Here is a 19,627-nt window from a genome sequence, read left to right as displayed (position 1 = left end):
GTGCACTGCTCAGACATGAGCAGCATGTCCCCCTCCAAGTAGCATGCCCTGTCCTCACCTGACACACCCTTGACCAAACTCTGGCTGCCTGTGGGTGTGCACAGAATATTTCTCATTCCCTAGACCCGTGTGCTGCTGGACGTGAGGCTGGGCACGTGCTCCACCTGCACTGGGTAAGGGACAGGAGATTCATCCTTTGTATTAGTTTTTTCACTGCTGTGACCAAAAGGCCTGACAATAACAATTAGAAGAGGAAAAGTTTACTTGGGGCTCACAATGTCAGAGGTTTCAGTCCACAGATGGCTGACTCCATTTGGGGGGCCCAAGGTGAGGCAGAACATCATGGCGGAAGAGTGTGGTGGAGGAAAGTGGCTCAGGACACGGCCACCAGGCAGCACAGAGAGAGACACTGCATGTAGAACAGGGAAAAAGATAAACCAGGGAGGCACACCTCTAGGGATCCACCTCCTCCAACCACACCCTACCTGCCTGCAGGCCCCACCCAGTTAATCCATTCAAGTGGATTAATGCACCACTTAGATTAAGGCTCTTATAATCCAATAAACTCACCTCTGAGATTTCTTGGATTGTCTCTCATGTGAGCTTTTGGGAGACACCTCATATCTAAACTATAGCACCCTCTGCAATCACCAGAATTACTCTTCTTGATGTTTTTTGGTGAGTAGCTCTATGAAGTCAATTATTAATGAATTTGAGAAGGGGAAAACCTTGAGACATTAGATATATAGAGTTGAGTTGCACAGTGAAGATCTTTTACAGGTGACTAGGGACTAAAGCATTTTGACTCACAAACACAGAAATACTAGATAAGAAGACTAGATCAAGGACACTAGGCAGCGGGAGCAAGCACGTGGAATATGCTGTAACTCTTAGGAAATGATCCATGCTTTGTTTAAACTAGGAGTTCTGTTCCAATAAAGGTGGTAGCTTTAGAGAATATCAGTGAGAAGCACTTTAGTTAAACACAGAAAATGAAATGTGCTTGTAAAGAAGGGAAGTCAAGGTTGGTGGACTTTTGAAGGAAAAAAAAGAAAAACATCTGCACAGAAGTGTAGGTGGGTTGGGCAAAGCACCATGGACTGAATTATCTTCAGTTCATTGTGTTGGGCTCCTAACAGATGTCCTCATCTGAAATCTGTGTTTGGGTCTGGGAAGTTGTCTGTGTTATTGGAATTTCTGATGGACAGACATTCCATCTTCTCTATGGATGTACTCATATTCTCTTCCTAAGAGGATCTTTGATTTTATTTTCCAAACTTTCTGAGAAGGTCTTTTGTTTCAGCTGCCATTGTTTTTGTTTCTATGAACAATAATTTCTATCATTTTTTAATTGCGCCTTGTGTTTATTTCCTGGCTGCATTGTATTCTCTCACCTGTATAACTGTATTGATATTAGTTTATTTGGTAATATTTCTGTCTTTCATTTTGCAGGATAACTTTAAATATGTGTTAATCCTCGACAGTTTTTAAGTGTGTTTCAAAGACCTAGTAACATTGATCCTATTAAGCGTTAGAGCACAAGTTCCTTTATATGTATGTTAAAGTCTTCTATAGAGATATATATTACAAGTATGCTATGTGTATGATATGTGTACTATACATAACATGCTATGCATAATAATAAATATTATATAGATAATAACATACTATTATACATATTAACAATATATTAGCAAATATGTTATATGTTATATACATAAAAAACATAATAGTTTTTTTTCTTTTTTTTTGGTATTTCAGATTGAACTTGTGATCTTCCTACCTTAGCCTCAGGAGTTATATATATATATAGTTTATTTAGAGACAGGGTCTTACTGAGTTGCTTAGGTCCTTGCTATTGTTGAAGCTGGCTTTGAACTTGCAATCCTCCTGCCTCAGCCTCATGAGCCACTGGGATTACAGGTGTGTGCCATCACACCTGGCTAACATAATGGTTTCTTATTGCATATAACAAATGACTGTGAATTTGTTGACAGGTCTGTGGTCAGTACTGGACTCTCTGCTTCGGGTCTTGTAAGGCCAGAATTAGGGTGCTGGCCAGGTGGGGCTCTTTTCTCAAGGCTCTAGGGAGGAGTCGGCTTCCTGATGCACTTGGTTTGCTGCCCAGGTGGTCCTGTGGCTCCTGACCCTGCTGTCTTCGTTGCCAGCTGAGGTATATCAATTTCTTCTCAGGCTTTGATTCTCTCTGAATTCCACTTTTGCTACTGGCTGCAGGGACTCTGCTTTGTAGCAACATGTGTGAAGTGTTTGGCCCACGTGGGTCATCTCCTTTCTGCTGCATAAGGTAGCAAGCAGGGGAATGGTACCTCGTCCTGTTCCTGGATTCCCTGCACCCAAAGGGCAGGGACTATATCAGGGTCATTGGGGGGGGGGCGGTCAATAGAATTTTTCCTGCTAGCTAGGCATACTGGCCCATGCCTGTAACCCCAGTGACTCATGAGGCTAAGGTAGGAAGATCACAAGTTCAAAGCTTACCCTCAGCAACTTAGCAATGTTGTAAGCAACTTAGTAAGATCCTGTCTCAAATAAAAAGAGATGGGGATATGGCTCCATGGTAAAGTGACCTCCAGTAGCAGTAAGTAAGTAAGTAAATAAATAAATAAAAATAAATAAAATAACAAATTCCTCCTACCTCATTTGCCAAGGCAGGGGAAGGCTCTTGGGGAATAATGACCTCTTTTTTTTTTTTTTTTTGATACTGGCAATTGAACTCAGGGGCACCCAACCACTGAGCCCCATCTCAGCTCTATTTTGTATTTTATTTAGAGACAGGGTCTCACTGAGTTGCTGAGCACCTTACCATTGCTGAAGCTGCCTTTGAACTCGTGATCCTCCTGCCTCAGCCTCCAGAGCTGCTGGGAATACCGGTGTGCACCACTGCGCCCGGCGAATAATAACCTCTTAATCAGACCCCCAGCCGGCCTTCTTAGCAGTTTAGCCTCTGGTAACCGTTTATAGTGGTGACTGTTGCCATGACCCACTCTGACCATGTCCTGAGTCCTGCTTCCTGCCTCAGTAACCCCTGTGCAGCATTTAGGGTGCAGAGTCCTCTCCCTGATCAGCCAGCCGTTGGTGTGCTTCCCCTCGGGTGCAGACTTGCTGCCGTCCCTCTCCTGCAGCTGTCTCACCTGCTGCTGTTCTTGTGTGTTCCTGCCTGCTCAGGGCCGATACTCTATGTCCCTGAAAATTCAGAGGCTGAAACGGAACCCTGGAGGAGAGGGTATTCTGACTCCTAGGTGGGGACCACGGAAGGCAAGATTAGTGTTCTGACGGACAGAAGGGCTGGAGGGCGTCAGTTCTGCACAAGAGGACACAGTGCTGTGGCTTCCACACTGTGGACAGGTTTGGAGACTTCACCTGGGAAGTAGGCAGAGAGTGTTCACCAGGCACGGGACCTTCTGGTGCTTTGATGTTGAATTTCTCCAGAACTCTGAAAAAGAAGGTTTTTGTGGTTCACAAATTACTCAAGTCTCAGGCATTTTGTTACAGCAGCAGGCATGGACTGAGACATTACCCTTGACTCATTTATTGTCTTTGATCTTTATTGCTCTAAGACAAATTTTCTCACGTATTAGCATTTCCTCTAGAAAAAAAAAGCATCATTTATGACAACATAAAACTGGACTGAATTAAATAAAAAACTGACTTTGAAATCAGAGATCTAAGGTTTCAGGTTCCTCTTCTGATGCCAAGACTCCTTTGCTGCCTCATGCACTTTCCTTTGAGAAGACAGTTTTCTTACAACATTGAACTGTGTTATCTGGAAAGTAAAATATTTATTAAATCACCGAGGTAATTTTAAAGAACATACTGAGGAGCTACACGTTTGATAACAACTGGAAGTTCGGGCTGCATTTTTTTGTGGGTATTCTGTCAGGATCTTTTCAAGCTTTGCTTAAAATTATTTCTTCTTAGATTTAGGACATTGTCTTTAGTTGGTAACAGATGAAATATTAAATAAATATGCAAGCCTCCAAGGCTCTCAGCCTTGCTGCCGCAGCGTTTCATCCATGTCCTCTTTGATGTCCTGCCTGCTTTTTCAAGCCCGTCACACATTTTCTCAGATCAGTCCTGAAGACGGAACAGGGTCTGGAGCAGAGAGCCGGGAGCAGCACGATGCATGCTGCTTTCTTCCCTCGGAGCAAAACGAACGGATTTCCATCTGATTCATTGCTTTGAAGAAACTTGTCATTAAAAATACGATCCCATTATTTCTAATTTAGAAATAGACCAAGTTGCTGTTTGAGTAATCCATCTGTTCACAGGCAAGGCTGCAGATCTATTTACTGATTAGTATACCAAAATCATAAGGCAGATGAGTTTTTACTCACTAATTAAATTTTCAGCCATACTCACTGATACATTTTAGGAAGAAAGCCAAAGGATCACATAAAAGATACAGGAACCCTCATCGTATCAGGAGATATTAATGTTTAAAACAACAGTACTTATTGAACTGTATTATTTTAAAGAGAGGTTTTCTAACATTTAAAAAAGATTGCTTCTACTGAATTTCAGAACCCAAACTTGGAGATTAGCAAATATAATTCACTGATACACACACACACACACACACACACACACACACACACACACAAACACCTGTATAGTGAGATTGATTGTGTATTTTTCTTGTTTGTTAATTGATTACTTTCATAAAAGAAATATTTCATGTTTTAATACGGATTGTTTGCAATGTATCTGGAAAACTATCACTATCATAAAATTCCTGCTGTTGTATTCTTACATTTCTTTCTGGAAAGATACTAAATTCCTCTGTCAATGTTTAGCTTCAAAAGCCTTAGTCTTTCTCATCTGTAAATGGAATCCTAAGTGTCTGGCTAAATAAGAAATACATATATGACATTTATAACTTCTTCTATTCATGTTAGTGTGAAACTGATAGAAAAAGTAATATGCAGTATGATCTTTAGTTAATTTTTCTTCTATTATGAGTTCTTTGTGGAAATACCCTTGTTTTGCATATACACATTTATTTGTATATCTGTATATATGTCTATATATGTATATTATACATATATATGTATTGTCTTGTTACATCCGTGTGTGTGTGTGTGTGTGTTTGTGTGTGTGTGTATGAACACATGCACAACGTAAGGGCATGAGGACACTCTCTTCAAAATTTTCTACATACACTTGGTACTATGCCTAATAACTAAGGAAAAACTAAAATATATACTCCAGAAAAGCAAAGTAACAAAACTTGCTGTAAATATATACAGGTAATTTTTCCTCCTGACAGAATACCTTTTCAAATAAGATAGTGTAATCTGGAGCTCCCGTTACCTACAAAGCTCAGAATATAAGGAAGTTAGTTAGACACACCCAGAAGAGAAACATGTGTCCCATAATAAAATGCAGTCCCTTGAAACACAGAGGAAGGAAGGACAAGATATGCTATAAACAGCAATTATATAGGCAAACATAAAAAGTGATGAGCAGATGGAAGAAATTTCAGGAGAAAACAATAAACTACATAAAAATAGAATAAACTATATAAAATATAGAATATAGAATACTTTTTCTGTTTAAAAATAGAATTGTAGGATTAAAAATTAATATGTCCAAGTTGAAAATTTATCTTGGAAAACAAAAATAAATGCATAAATAGGAAAGCGTTATTCATGGTAGCTATTAATCCAATGGTATTAACTCTTTAAATGTGAACATTGCAAAAATGCCAATTAAAAGACAGAGATGACAACAGAGTGGGTTACAAACAATAGTAACTAGCCACACTGTATGCTGTTTATAAGAAACCAATTTTTAAAATTAGAATTCAGACTGTTAAAAGTAAATATTTACTATGCCAACACAAATTAAAAGGCGAGAATATCTATACAATTTAGACTAAGCAGAATTTGGAATGAGAATCATTATCAGGGATAAAGAGGTGCATGACATAATGACCACAAGGCATCAATTCTACAAGAAGTTAGAACTTGTCTTAACATGTATGCATCTAACAACAGTGTCAAAATACATGAAGCAGAACTGAGTACAGCTCAAGGACAAATGAACAAGCCTGCTCTTATAGTTGGCAACTTCAAAACTCCTTTTGAGGATGTGAGAGACCCAGCATGCAAAAATAAGTAAGGGTATCAATAATGTAAATGGCAGCATAAATGACTGGGATAGAGCAAATTCTGGGCCATAAATATTTGGAAATCAATTAATATATCTCTAAACAAGTAAAAAAAGGGATCTTAAGAAAAAATGTGAAAATATTGTGGGATACACTGAAACTGGTGCTTTCAAAGAAGTTTATAGTATTAAAATGCCTATATTAGAAAAGAAGAAAGATCTAAAATCAATGAACTAAGTTTTCATTCTAGGAAAGCAGAGAAATGAGAGCAACTTAAGCATAATTCAAGTGGAAGCAGAAGAAGTAATAAATATGTGTATACATAAATGCAATTAAAATGGATGAACAGTAGAAAAAAAATCAACAAAAGCCAAAACTGGTTCTTTGAAAAGATCAGATAAAATTTGTGATTTTAGATTATGTTATAATATATGTGTTATAAAACACATAGATTACCAACATCAGAAATAAAAGAAGTGACATCATACTGACCCAAGAGCACTAAAGGACACTAAGGAGATAAGAAAGTGGAAAAACATAGAGTTGAGAGAGGATTCCTTTGTGTTCTGGTTTACATATGAGGTAACCCTCAAAGGCTCATGTGGGAGATGGTGCAGGAAAGTCTAGAGGTGAAATGATTGAGCGATGAGACATTTACCTATTGGTCCTTAATCCAGGGATAGGGATTAAGTTAACTGAGTGGTAACGTAGGTGGGTGGGGTGTGGCCCAAGGAGGCGGGTCACTGGGGGCATGTCCTTGGGGTATATACTTTGTTCTTGGTGAGCACAGCTCTCTCTGCTTCCTTACTGTCACGTCCTGAGTGGCTTTCCTCTGTCACACCCTTCTGCAATGATGTTTGCCTCACCTTGGGCACAGAGTGATGGAGATGATTATCTATGGACTTGAGAGCTCTGAAACTCAAAGCCCCAAATAACCCTTTTCTCCTTTATATTGTTCTTCTCCAGTATTTTGCTCGTAGTATTGAAAATGCTGCCTAAAACACTGAGAAACATTGATTGGGCTTCCCTTTCTGCATCGTGGGTGGGGCACTGATGTGCTCACCTCTATCTTAAGCCATTGTATGAACCTGAGTATCAGATAAGCTACTGTTTTCAGAACAGTGTGTGTGCCTAACAGGTGAGCTTTTGGATGGATCACTGAATGGTAACTGTAGACATGAGGTACTGCTGGAGAAAGTGGCCCCTGGGGTGTGGCCTTGGAGACTACATCTGGCCCCTGGCCCCTTGCCTCTCTCCTCTCTCCCCTCTTTCCTTCTTCCTGGTTGCTATAGTGCAGTGTGGCGACTACAGGAGAGAAGGAGATTTAGAAGAGGAGAGGGAAGGGTGAATAACCCATATACTCTTCAAGCACCAAACCTCATTTAGAATTAACACATTAGCTGGACTCGTAACCAGCTCAACATCATCTGAGCCATGGTTTCCTGCATCTTCTTTGAGTTTGGAGGTGTTTATTAAGGATATGATTTGGAGATGCTGGGTTCTAACTGGTCTGGCCCCTGTAGGTTTGAAAACATTTGTACTGGTTCGTTTTAGAAATGGTGGTGGCCAGGGTGCAGCTGGGTGCTGTGTACTACTGAACTTAGCAGAAAACAACTACCAAAACTTTTCAATATTATGAGGGAAGAGCTGGGGATGATTGGAAGAGCCTAAATCCAAAAAAAACCAAAGGATTTGTCCTTTTCCATTCTCCCTCCTCAACCTTCCATAATAGTCTTATTTTTAGTTGCTAGAAAGAGATGGAGCCACTTTAACCTAAAGGTCGATTAAAATCAGGAGGGTATTTACTAACTTTATAGCACTATAAAGTAATTACATTAATTGTGTAGTGGGTTGAGACTGGCAGTCTTGCAGTAATTTGAATATATTTTGCTTATGAGTCTTAGGGGCCAGGGGATAAATCGAGGTAGGCAGAAGATTGGCTCTCTGAAGATGTATGTTGTGATCCCTGGAAATAATGCCTTATGTTATAGGGAAATGGGGGATTGAGGTAGCAGATGGAACTAAAGTTTCTGAGAAGTTTACCTTAAAGTGGGGATTATTTTGGACTGTCCAGGTAGGACCTATGTGATCGTAAGGATCCTTAAATGTGGAAAATGAAGGTAGAAAGAAACTCAGAGGAATGTTGTAACAGAGTGTGACTGTCAGGTGAATTGTTTTCTCTTGCATATTCTAAGAAAGACATCCACAGACAGAGAGTGAGAGCAAAGCAAAGTCTCAGGAACAGAAAGAAAGCAGAGCTTCCAAAGGGGAGGGGCCCCAAGAGAGGGTTGCCCTGCTGTTTTCATGGGCTCCATCTGTCCATACAGGTCTTGCAGGAGGAGTAAAGGATCCAAAAGGGGTGGATCAACTTTCTATTTAGTCTTCTCCAACAAATGGTGTGGGGGGTGGTTTTCAAGCCTTTGTTAATGTAAGGATGGGTGAGGGGTTATTGGCCGAAGAGCAAGTCTTCTAGAGGAGGGTCTTGGTTGGCTCTTGTAGGAGTGGGGTAGTAAGCAAGTCGGGGGCAGTGACGGGGGGCAGGCCTGATGTCTCCTTCCAGGAAGGCAAGGTCTCGTCCCCTCCTTCCCTTCCCCGAGGCCCGTGTCCTGCCTTCCCTGACCCTCCACCTCAGTGTGATGAGAGAAATGGACCCACTGTTGATGGAGGAAGAGCTCCATGGGTCACGGAATGTGGGCAGACTTTAGGAAACCAACTCTTCCCTAGACAGCGGTGGGCCTGGTGCCACCCTGACACCGTTTCATACCTCTTCACTGCAGCAGTGTGCAGTGGTGGTGTTGTGTTGTGTAAATCCCTGGGTCAGCGTAGCTGGTTATAGCAGAGATAGAAAAGCTAATACGCTAAATTTGTCACGACAGGATACGGCATGTTGGGCCTAAACCAGCCTGACAAGCCTTGATCTACCCTTGATCATCTGTCTATTTTTGTTCATTTTTACTGTTCAAAAGCCTGGTGTGGGAATATGGAAGTCTCCAGAGTTCCCCATATGGGAAGGTTCTAGAAATAGATGACAGTGTACAATGCTTTTAGTAGAATGGCAAATTGCTATTCTAAGTAGACAATTCCTTTTGACCATCAATTGATCTTAGATATCTGTGTGTGTGTGTGTGTTTTAATCACTAACACAGAGAGAGAAGGTTGAATTTCAGTCGGCAATTAGAGCCATGGCAAATTCTGACTTTGGGAACCTTTTAACAGTAGAAACAAGAGTGGTGAGAAAAGTAATAATTCCTGTTGACTAAAAGCATTCCAAGTAAACAAGGGTTGGGAAGCAGCAGAGTGAAGGAATCCCGATCTTTGATGGGCAGCGGACCACCTTTCTGTGTGTAGTTCTGGAAATGGAGCTATCTTCTTGACTTTGATGAGGACACTACACTACTTCATTATTGAAATCAGAGAGCTGATTGATTTTTTCCCTTTTGGTCCCACAGTTCTGTGGAATGAAAGGTATGTTTGTTTATGAACTAGAAGGAGTTCTATTCTGGGATTCTTGCTAATGGCTTCATGATCTCATATAGAGTCTGAATATGGAATTTTACAGTAAGGAGAATCCCATGAATTTTCTCAGGAGTCTGAATTTCATTCATTCAGATTCTCAAGTCATCTCCTCCCCTCTTCTGACTATACTTGTGATTAGAGACTCTGGAAGCTTTTGGTCCACTTTGTTTCCCTGAAATAGAGAGCTCTGGAGCTCTGGATTGTCCTTGAAACCCTTGAAATCTGACTCTAGGACCAACATCAACATCTACTACTGCTGCTTCCAAATGTAGAAGCTCAAAATGCAGACACCTAAGGGTGTTGTCATGAAGTCTTTGGTCGATGCTCTTGATGCCAACAAGTGGCAGGTGTCGTGGGGTAGTGCAGATGGTGGTGGCTGTGGCTGAGGTTATGCAGACAGTGTTGTTGGTGGTGCTGGTGGCTGTGATGGTGGGGATAGTTGTTCTGGTTACACGGGGCAACAGTGACGGAAGCGTTTCTCCAATATGTTGGATGTAAACAGACCCAGTGCACCTCTCAAACCCAGTGCCCAGCATAGTACTTGGCTGATGTATTTATTAAATATGTGATGAAAGAAAGAAAGTGATGAAACCAACCAACCATAAAGTTCTGGAACCATATCATCTGATATTCCTTCTCTTAGAAGGAAAGACAAATTGTTTCTACAAGTTCCATATAAGCCAATCCAATTATCTACCCGTTCATTATCTGTGGACTTTATTCATTTATTCTAGCAAACATCCATTGAGCATACACTATTGCATGCTAAGGAAATTAATGAAGAACAGACTTTTTTCTTTCAGGGTCAAGACAGGGAGAAGTACAGACATTGATTAATAATGAGATCCAGTGACAGGTATGTAAAGATACATCATGGTACAAAAGTCTGGGTGGTAGGGATGAGATGGAGGATTTGAGAGATGAGTAGGTTTTTACTACTGAAAATAGGGGAGACGCTGGCATTTCAGGTCAATAGGAAATCCCGTCATTGTGGCATGTTCAGATAACACGATGTTCTGGACACTCTGGTGTCCATTGGCATGTTTGGGGCATGAGGTGTCAGTGTGACAAATAGAATTGATCCGAGAGGAGGCACCTGCAATCTTGGTCTGTGTCTTGGTCCCAGCTGCTTCTCACAACTCGGGAGAGGCTTGCCCCCACCCACCCCCACCTGCCTCCAGACCATCCCGAGACATGTCCAGAGAACTGATGAACACCGAGGCCTCCTGGGTCAAATAGAATCTGGGTCCCAAGAAAGTTTTGCTCATGAAGAGACAGATGAAAGCAACTTGTGTATTTACTGTGTGTTTAAAAAAAAAAAAAAACTCCTAGGAGCCTGTTTATCTGACAGATACTTTACTCATCTGGTAAACAGCCCATGTAAAATGTTCAACGGCACAAATAGCTCACTTAGCAGAAAACATTGAAAGATCTTTATTAAACCATGTGGGCCAGAGCCAAAAATCCTGGGAAAATCTGCTCCTGACTGTATTTGCTTTCTGAGATATTGCTTAGCATTCTCGCTTTGTGCCATGGGGTCAATAAACTTAGCATGGCTTGATAAACACGTGATTCAGTGCAGTATCAGAGAGCTGACAGTTGACATTTAAAAGGTCCGAGGATAAAGGAATAGGAAGAAAAGAAAATCTAGCCTTTTCTAATTGTGTGTCACATGTGGTTATGGGTTGAAATAGAGTTTGGGGTGGTCAAATCATTTCTTGATTTATTAGATTAAGCAAACTTAAGGGAGGCCAATATAAATATAAATACTAATTATTGTCACAAGTAGCAAAAGACATTTTAAATATTTATGACAGAATAACAGAAAATAATTGAAAGTACATTGTAGAAAATATATTTATAGCATTTCTCAACAAATGCCAAAGGGGTTGCAGCTATTTTCCAACATAGTTTGCAAAGCAGAGAAGTTAATTTTTCTTCTTTTCCATTGACTACCTTAAAGTTTTGTTGTTGTAGAATGTAATACATGTTTATTAGAATATTGATTAAAAACAAATCTAAGGGGTTGAGAAAGATTTTTCCAACTGTGTCAAGATTTTTACTTAAAAATACACATGTATAATTTAAGGTTAGGTGGTTAATATTGTTAAACTTCGAAAAAAGTCACTGCCATTTCTGGTTTGACTTGAAAACACAAATTCTGATTGCATTTGGTGATTTAAATGTATTGTTAGATTTCTTTTCTTGTGCTGACAGTATTAGCATGCAGTCTTGAATCTGTTGTACATAATAATTCATTTATTAAAAAGGGTAGGGGTAGGGAGAGCCATTAAGAGTAGCATTTTTTTTAATTTCTTCTTCTTTTTTTATTGTTGGTCGTTCAAAACATTACACAGTTCTTAATACATCATATTTCACAGTTTGATTCAAGCGGGTTATGAACTCCCAACTTTACCCCGTATACAGATTGCTGTATCACATCAGTTACCCTTCCATTGATTGACATATTGCCTTTCTAGTGTCTGATGTATTCTGCTGTCAGTCCTATTCTCTACTATCCCCCCTCCCCTCCCCTCCCCTCCCCTTTTCTCTCTCTACCCCTTCTACTGTAAATCATTTCTTCCATTTGTATTATCTTGTCTTACCCCTCCTTTCCTCTTATATATCATTTTGTATAACCCTGAGGATCGCCTTCCATTTCCATGCGATTTCCCTTCTCACTCCCTTTCCCTCCCACCTCTCATCCCTGTTTAATGTAAATCTTCTTCTCAAGCTCTTCGTCCCTACCCTGTCCTTGGTTACTCCCCTTATATCAAAGGGGTCATTTGGCATTTGTTTTTTAACGATTGACTAGCTTCAACAAATCTTTAATCCACACACTTCAGATAGAGCCCTAATAACCAGAATATACAAAGAACTCAAAAAATTAGACAATAAGATAACAAATAACCCAATCAATAAATGGGCCAAGGACCTGAACAGACACTTATCAGAGGAGGACATACAATCAATCAATAAGTACATGAAGAAATGCTCACCATCGCTAGCAGTCAGAGAAATGCAAATCAAAACTACCCTAAGATACCATCTCACTCCAGTAAGATTGGCAGCCATTAGGAAGTCAAACAACAATAAGTGCTGGAGAGGATGCGGGGAAAAGGGCACTCCTGTTCATTGCAGGTGGGACTGCAAATTGGTGCAGCCAATTTGGAAAGCAGTATGGAGATTTCTTGGAAAGCTGGGAATGGAACCACCATTTGACCCAGCTATTCCCCTTCTCGGTCTATTCCCTAAAGACCTAATAAGAGCATGCTACAGGGACACTGCTACATCGATGTTCATAGCAGCACAATTCACTATAGCAAGATGGTGGAATCAGCCTAGATGCCCTTCAATAGATGAATGGATAAAAAAATGTGGCATTTATACACAATGGAGTATTACTCTGCATTAAAAAATGACAAAATCATAGAATTTGGAGGGAAATGGATGGCATTAGAGCAGATTATGCTAAGTGAAGAGTAACATTTTTTTTTTGGTCTGATTACATAAAGGCCTCTGTTTGTTCTGGCCTATTGTTCCATGAAAAAAAAATTAAATTTTTCTCTTTTTTTTTGACAATATGTTAATTATATGTGAAAACAGGTATTTTTAGTGCATCTGCACATGATCCACATATTTGTAAGGGTGGTTTCCATAAATGTGAGGCAGCAGCGAACACAGAGGATGCTGTGTCAGCACCATGGGCCCAGTCCTGGTGCGTCTCCTCCTCCCCTGACCATGGCCACCCACTCCTTAGAGCACTTTCTGCTCTAGTCTCCACAGGCTCTCAACCCCAAAATTCATTTTCCTGGTTATTTTGATATAATTTATCTTCTTGGTTATATTTCTAAAATGCATATATTATAAAATCCCTGCTTAACAATCTTTCAGTGGCCCCCTAAGTCTTTGGAAAAGGATTCGAACATTTTAAAATGAGAGCACACACAGCCCTTGCCTACCTCTCCAGCACTGTCTTATAGCTAGCTACCATTTAGACATTTTCAACTAGTTGGTACTACAGAGCCTCATGTTTAAGGATATATCTCAGTGCCTTTCTCTGAATTATCTTCCATGATTTGCCCCTGGGCTGAGCTAGATGGTTTTGACTGATCACAGAACCCTGGCTACACTCTGATGACATAGTGGTACTGCCTGCCACCTGAAGGTGGCCACCTACTGTCTTTCCCAGTAGACAAAGACTTTTCAAATCAGGAACCAGTTCATCCATCTCTGGCATATCACCAGGCTGTGTAGGCATTCAACCACGATTTATTAAACTAATTAGAGAATTACACTTATATAGGATGTATGGGCTGGATTGTATTCTCCTCTACCTGATTCTTACCTTCAAGTCCTAACTCCCAGTGAAGCCAAGCTCTTGTCCCAGAATTATGGTTTAGGGGGCTGGGAGTTAGAGGGGCTGGACCTTGGACTGCAACCTCAAGGAGACTGCGGTGCCAGCACGGGCAAGCCAGGGCCAAGGCGACCCAGGACACTGGCCTAGTGCACTGTGGTGGCCAGGCCTCAGTCTGAGGGGACGCCCATCCACACAGAGCCAAAGCCCAGGAATCTGAGCATTCACTATCCAGTGACCTCAACCTCCTGCTTGGTGAGCAGTGACAGGGAAATGGGAGGGGTGCGGACGTAATGGGATGGCAGGACTGGCCAACAGTGTCAGTGCCTTTGCAAACCCTGATTAGCATGCACTTGAACCAATAGTGTTGATCAAGTGCTATATAAACCCCCAGACTGGCACACCCCAGGACATCCCCTATTGGGGTACCCTCTTGCCCCTGTGAGAGTTCTGTTTATATTCTTCCCATTTAAATAAATCTTACCCCTTTCACTCTTGCCTTCTGTTGTCCCTTGAATTTTATTGTAATTTGTGAGACAAGGACCTGGAAGAAGTTGGCAGTGAGCTTCTGGGGTCTGTCGTAACACTGGGGCATGGTCCCCATTTAGAATGGCAACACTGACAGCAGATCACACCACTCAGCAGAGTGGAGAAGAATCAGGCTCGCTGTGACCCTCAGAGCTAATGCGGGCAGCATTTCCTGCTGCGATTGGCTCTTACACTAAAACAAGCCTTCTTGGCTGCGAGGCCTGCAGTTACACAGACTCCGCCGACCGTTTCACCAGGACCTCAGATTGCAACTGCATTTGGAGATAGGATCTTTAAAAAGGTGGTTAAGTTAGATGAGGTCATTAGGCTGGGCTCACATCCAGTCTGTCTAATGTCCACATAAGAAGAGATTAGACCCAGACACACAGAAAGGAACCATATGAAGTCACATTGGGTGTCCCTAAGCCAAGGAGAGAGGCCTCAAAATAAATCAATCCTGTTGCCACCTCCGCCTGGGACTCCTAGTCGCCATAACTGTAAGAAAATACATTTCTGCCGTTTAACTTACAGTCTATGGGACTGTGTTCTGGCAGCCCTGTAATTGAGAATATAGGTGAAACAAATATAACTGAAACAAACTAATAGAAGTCTTGGGATAAAGATGCATTTAGTACATATAGGATGTAGTTCTATTGACTTTATATTAATTCAATTTAATAGATACTTCTAATGAGAAAGGGAATAGTCACTATAGAGTTTAAGTCAAGTGTGTATCTTTGAGGTTTTTTTTGACTTACTGGGCATGTGCTGTCAACACATTTTGTGTGTGAGTGTGTGTGTGGGGGCTACTGGGGATTGAACTCAGGGGCACTCGACCACGTCCCCAGCCCTATTTTGTATTTTATTTACAGACAGGGTCTTACTGAGTTGCTTAGTCCCTCACCATTGCTGAGACTGGCTTTGAACTCGTGATCCTCCTGCCTCGGCCTCCTGAGACACTGGGATTGTAGGCGTGTGCCACCACACCCAGCTCAACAAGTTATTCAACCTATCTCTGAGCCTGATACTTCATTTGAAATACAAATATTTGGCATCATTTTTCATTAAATTATATTAAAACTTAAATAAAAGTATAAGAATGTTTTATATAATGCTCGTCCAAGGTTGGGTGTTAGTTTTGTGAGTAACTAGATCTAAAGATATGTTATCTCTTAAGTGGTGCATCTCTAACCTGAAAATCTGAAATCCCATCACTCTAAAAGCTGAAACCCCTTCTGACTGTTTTTTTTTTAATATTTTATTTTATTTTTTAGTTTTTGGCGGACACAACATCTTTGTTTGTATGTGGTGCTGAGGATCGAACCCGGGCCGCACGCATGCCAGGCGAGCGCGCTACCGCTGAGCCACATCCCCAGCCCCCCCTTCTGACTGTTGGCATAATGTTACAGGTGGGGAGTGCATCATCACAGAACTATTTCATGCACAGAATTATTAAAAATATGACATAAAGTTACCTTCGGTCTCTGTGTACACGGTGCAAATGACACAGGAATGAATTTCATAGTTAGACCTGGCTCCATGGCCAAGTTATCTCATTATGTTATGCAAATGTTCCAAAATTTGAAAAACTCTGAGATTCAAATTCTTTTTGGTCTGAAGTATTTTAGATAGGACCCAAACCATATCTCCATTTCAAAACAACTGAAGTATTTTGATGTTTGTGATAAATATTGCCTAATTAATAATAGGAGTTTTATATCCTACTATTACTAGTAGCAGATGAAATATATGTTGCAACAAAATAGGTTACATGTCTATTGCAAACTCTACATTTACATAGGAAACTGCTGATTTTGAATGTGAAAATTGTATCTGTTTGTTAATCAATTTTCACTTAATTAGTGATTAGTGGGGTTACATTTATCATATATATTTATTTTCTTTTGCAAATTACTCTTATTTTTGCCTATTTTTAAATGAAAGTATGTGTATACATATGTGATTGAATATAGTACATATGAATAGCATTTACATGTTTTATACATATATTTCTAGTGCGAAATTCATCTTTTAATTCTGTTCACAGGTTTATAGAATATCTTTTTTTTAATGTTTATTTTTTAGTTGTCGTTGAACATAATACCTTTATTTTTATTTATTTTATTTATTTTATATGGTTCTGAGGATTGAACCCAGGGCATGTGCTAGGTGAGCATTCTACCTCTGAGCCACAACCCCAGCTCTATGGGGAATCTTTTTATAGGTAAGTATATTCATTTTTTCCCCTTCAGATTTGTAGTTGAAATGATATAACCCATGGTAAAATTATAAAAATATTCACTTACTGTGATTTTTACAATTTTCCACATATTGATCAATTTATTAATATTTAAAGCAATAATCCCCTGGAACTTATTTAATACAGGCCTGAAGAGGAGCTAGAACTCTGATTTATAATGTGTAACCATTAGTTTCAATGTCATTGATTGCATCCCACATTTCCCTTTGATAAAAAGTGCCACTTCCCCCAGTCTGTTTATTTAATTTATTTAATTCACAACTAAAAATTGTCCCTCTGAATCCTGTACCTCGTGATGCTTTACGTGTGCACCATGGGGTGGCAAGCGTGAGCTGTCCCTCTATGCTCACCTCGTCACCTGCTATGCCTGTGGTGGGTGACACTCCTCCATCATTTCTTTCCTGAATTCAGTCAGATTTCCTTTCATTTCTTCTAGTCTATTGTCTAGTTCTGTTCTGAGTTTTTGTGTTTTGGTGCATGTCGTTTTCCTTTACCCTGAAAGCCTGTTGGGATATGGATGGATAGACGGAGACAAGGGTGTGGCTGTAGGGATACAGTAGGCTGCAGTGCTGCGTTGCTGGCTTCAGGTTTTCTTTTCCTCATCAGTGGTCCTTGGGGTGGGGGTTTTCAGATGGGATGCTTTCTGTCTCCCCTCTGGCCACTGCCCGGTGCAGGGCGTGCATTCAGGGCTGGCCAGGGGCATGCGGCTTGGTAACTGGGCCGTGCCCACTCCTGGTCATGGCTGGTCCTGCTCTCAGTAGAATGGAGTAAGGTTGGCCAAGGGGTACTGAGCTTCAGCAGCCCAGGAGCCAGAAGCCGTGGCGGGCTGCTGCCCCGCGCTCTGACCACAGGTACCGGTAATGTGCACGTGGGGGCATTGACCAAGCCAGGTGAAAGGACTTTGGAGGTTTTCACCATACAAGGATGACACCTGTTTGAAGAGACCCAAACATCAGAGGATGAAGACACACACTGAAACAGCCACTGTGCCCGCTGATCTGTGCGGCTCTGTGTTTGTAAGAAGTGAGGAGAGAGGACCCTGCTCTGGGTTAGAAGAGCTCCGTCTTCTGCCGGCTGCTCTTCTGGAAGGAGACAGGAGGCTTGTTACATCCTACTGCATGGTTTCCCCTCCCAGCTCTGCCCACCCGCCAATACACAAATGTGTGTATATATATGGTGCCAGGGATGGACCCCAAGGGTCTGTCACCACGGAGCCACCTTTCTAGCCCATTTTTTTTTTCTTTAAATTTTTGAGACAGGGTCTCACTAAGTTGCGGAGGCTGGCTTTGAATTTGCAATTCTTCACTAATATTTTTAGAAGAATAGTGAAAAATGTCTTAAAAACTAGAGGTAGGGAATACAAATAGCAACAGGACAGAGAGCAACAGACATTGTTTCTTCCTTGTGGCCTTCACCACCCAGATTCCTCAGGGCCCGTCTTTTCTGTTCCTTTAAGTCCCTCCTAGACGGCCTGGCTCTGGTCCACTAGGAAGGAAGGGCTCTTTCTCAGTATTGTCTCACTCACTTGGACTCCCTGCGCTGACGGTGACCAGGTTCATCTGGGCCCTTTGTTCTCCTCTCTCTCCATGGTGCCCCCAGACCCTCCAGGCTCCCTGCGGGCAGCCTGCTTGTTTTCCACCCACAGTAACGTTGCTGTTCCTTGTTTCCTGGTGGTGCAGGCCTGGGGTCCTTTTCCCTCTAGTTGATCTGTGGGCTGCGTTGGAGCCCACACGTGAGGGCCGGACCCAACTGGGCACTATCAACCTGGCTTGTTTGCCTTTACAATAAATTTCCCTACCTCTCGTTTTATAATACATTTTCATTATTCTTTTAAAAAATATTAGCAAAGAATTGCAAACTTAAAGCCAGGCTCAGCAATTTAGCAAGACCTTGGCTCAAAAAAAAAAAAAGGCTAGAGATGTGGCTTTGTGGTGACACACCCTTGAGGTCAATCCCTGCTACCAAATATATAACGTTTGTATATTTGTATCTACATTTATATTTATAAATATAATTAGCATAAACATGCTAGTTTTCTTTACCAGTTCATTCTTCCATATGAACTATGAAACTTATGTTACAATTTTCTTTGGAATATGATAAAATTTATTTTAATGTTAAAAATGATGTTGTTTCTAGGGACATGAGTGCCCATATTTTGCTTTCATTTATTCCACTGCACAAATATACATGGATATAAACACATCTATAATCATATCTGTTACTAACAATTATCAAATGTATAATATCATATAAATAATATTTTGTGGTGCTTTACACTGAATATTGATGTTGAATATGCTGGGTCATCAAAACAACTTAGTCATTGTTTTCTTCAAATACTAGAGAGGAAGGGTGTTCTCATCTTCCAATTCTACAGTGGTGAATTAGTGCCAGAAAAATGTAGAGAACCAGCCTAAACTCACATAGCTGTGCCCCGTTTGGTCAGGTTCTGTGTGACCCGACTTCCCACTGCAGTTCTTTGGGTCTGTCTCAGGACTGTGATTTTGAATTTCTGTGTGCTGAGAAGCCATAGTGGGACACTTGCTATTTTGCCTTCTCTGGCTCTTTTATTTCTGGGTATTGTTTGGTCTTTTCCTGATGAAAAGTTTGTACACGCATGACTTTCTGTCTCTGTATTTCATAACCCAAGTGCTCACACGAACGGTTGCCTAACACTTGTGGAGAGTGAGCAAAGTTGGCTGTCCTTTAGTTTTAGAGGTTAGTGATTCATCTAAAGTCAGGTTGTAAAGTCCTTTTTGTCTAAATGATCGAGTGACCATTTTTTCCTGTGTAACAAGCATCTCTTGTCTTTTCCTCCCATGGATTCCTGTCCCCT

The sequence above is a fragment of the Ictidomys tridecemlineatus genome, chromosome 8 (assembly GCF_052094955.1).
Source record: "Ictidomys tridecemlineatus isolate mIctTri1 chromosome 8, mIctTri1.hap1, whole genome shotgun sequence".
In the NCBI taxonomy this organism is placed as follows: domain Eukaryota; kingdom Metazoa; phylum Chordata; class Mammalia; order Rodentia; family Sciuridae; genus Ictidomys; species Ictidomys tridecemlineatus.
This window is presented reverse-complemented; position numbering follows the sequence as displayed.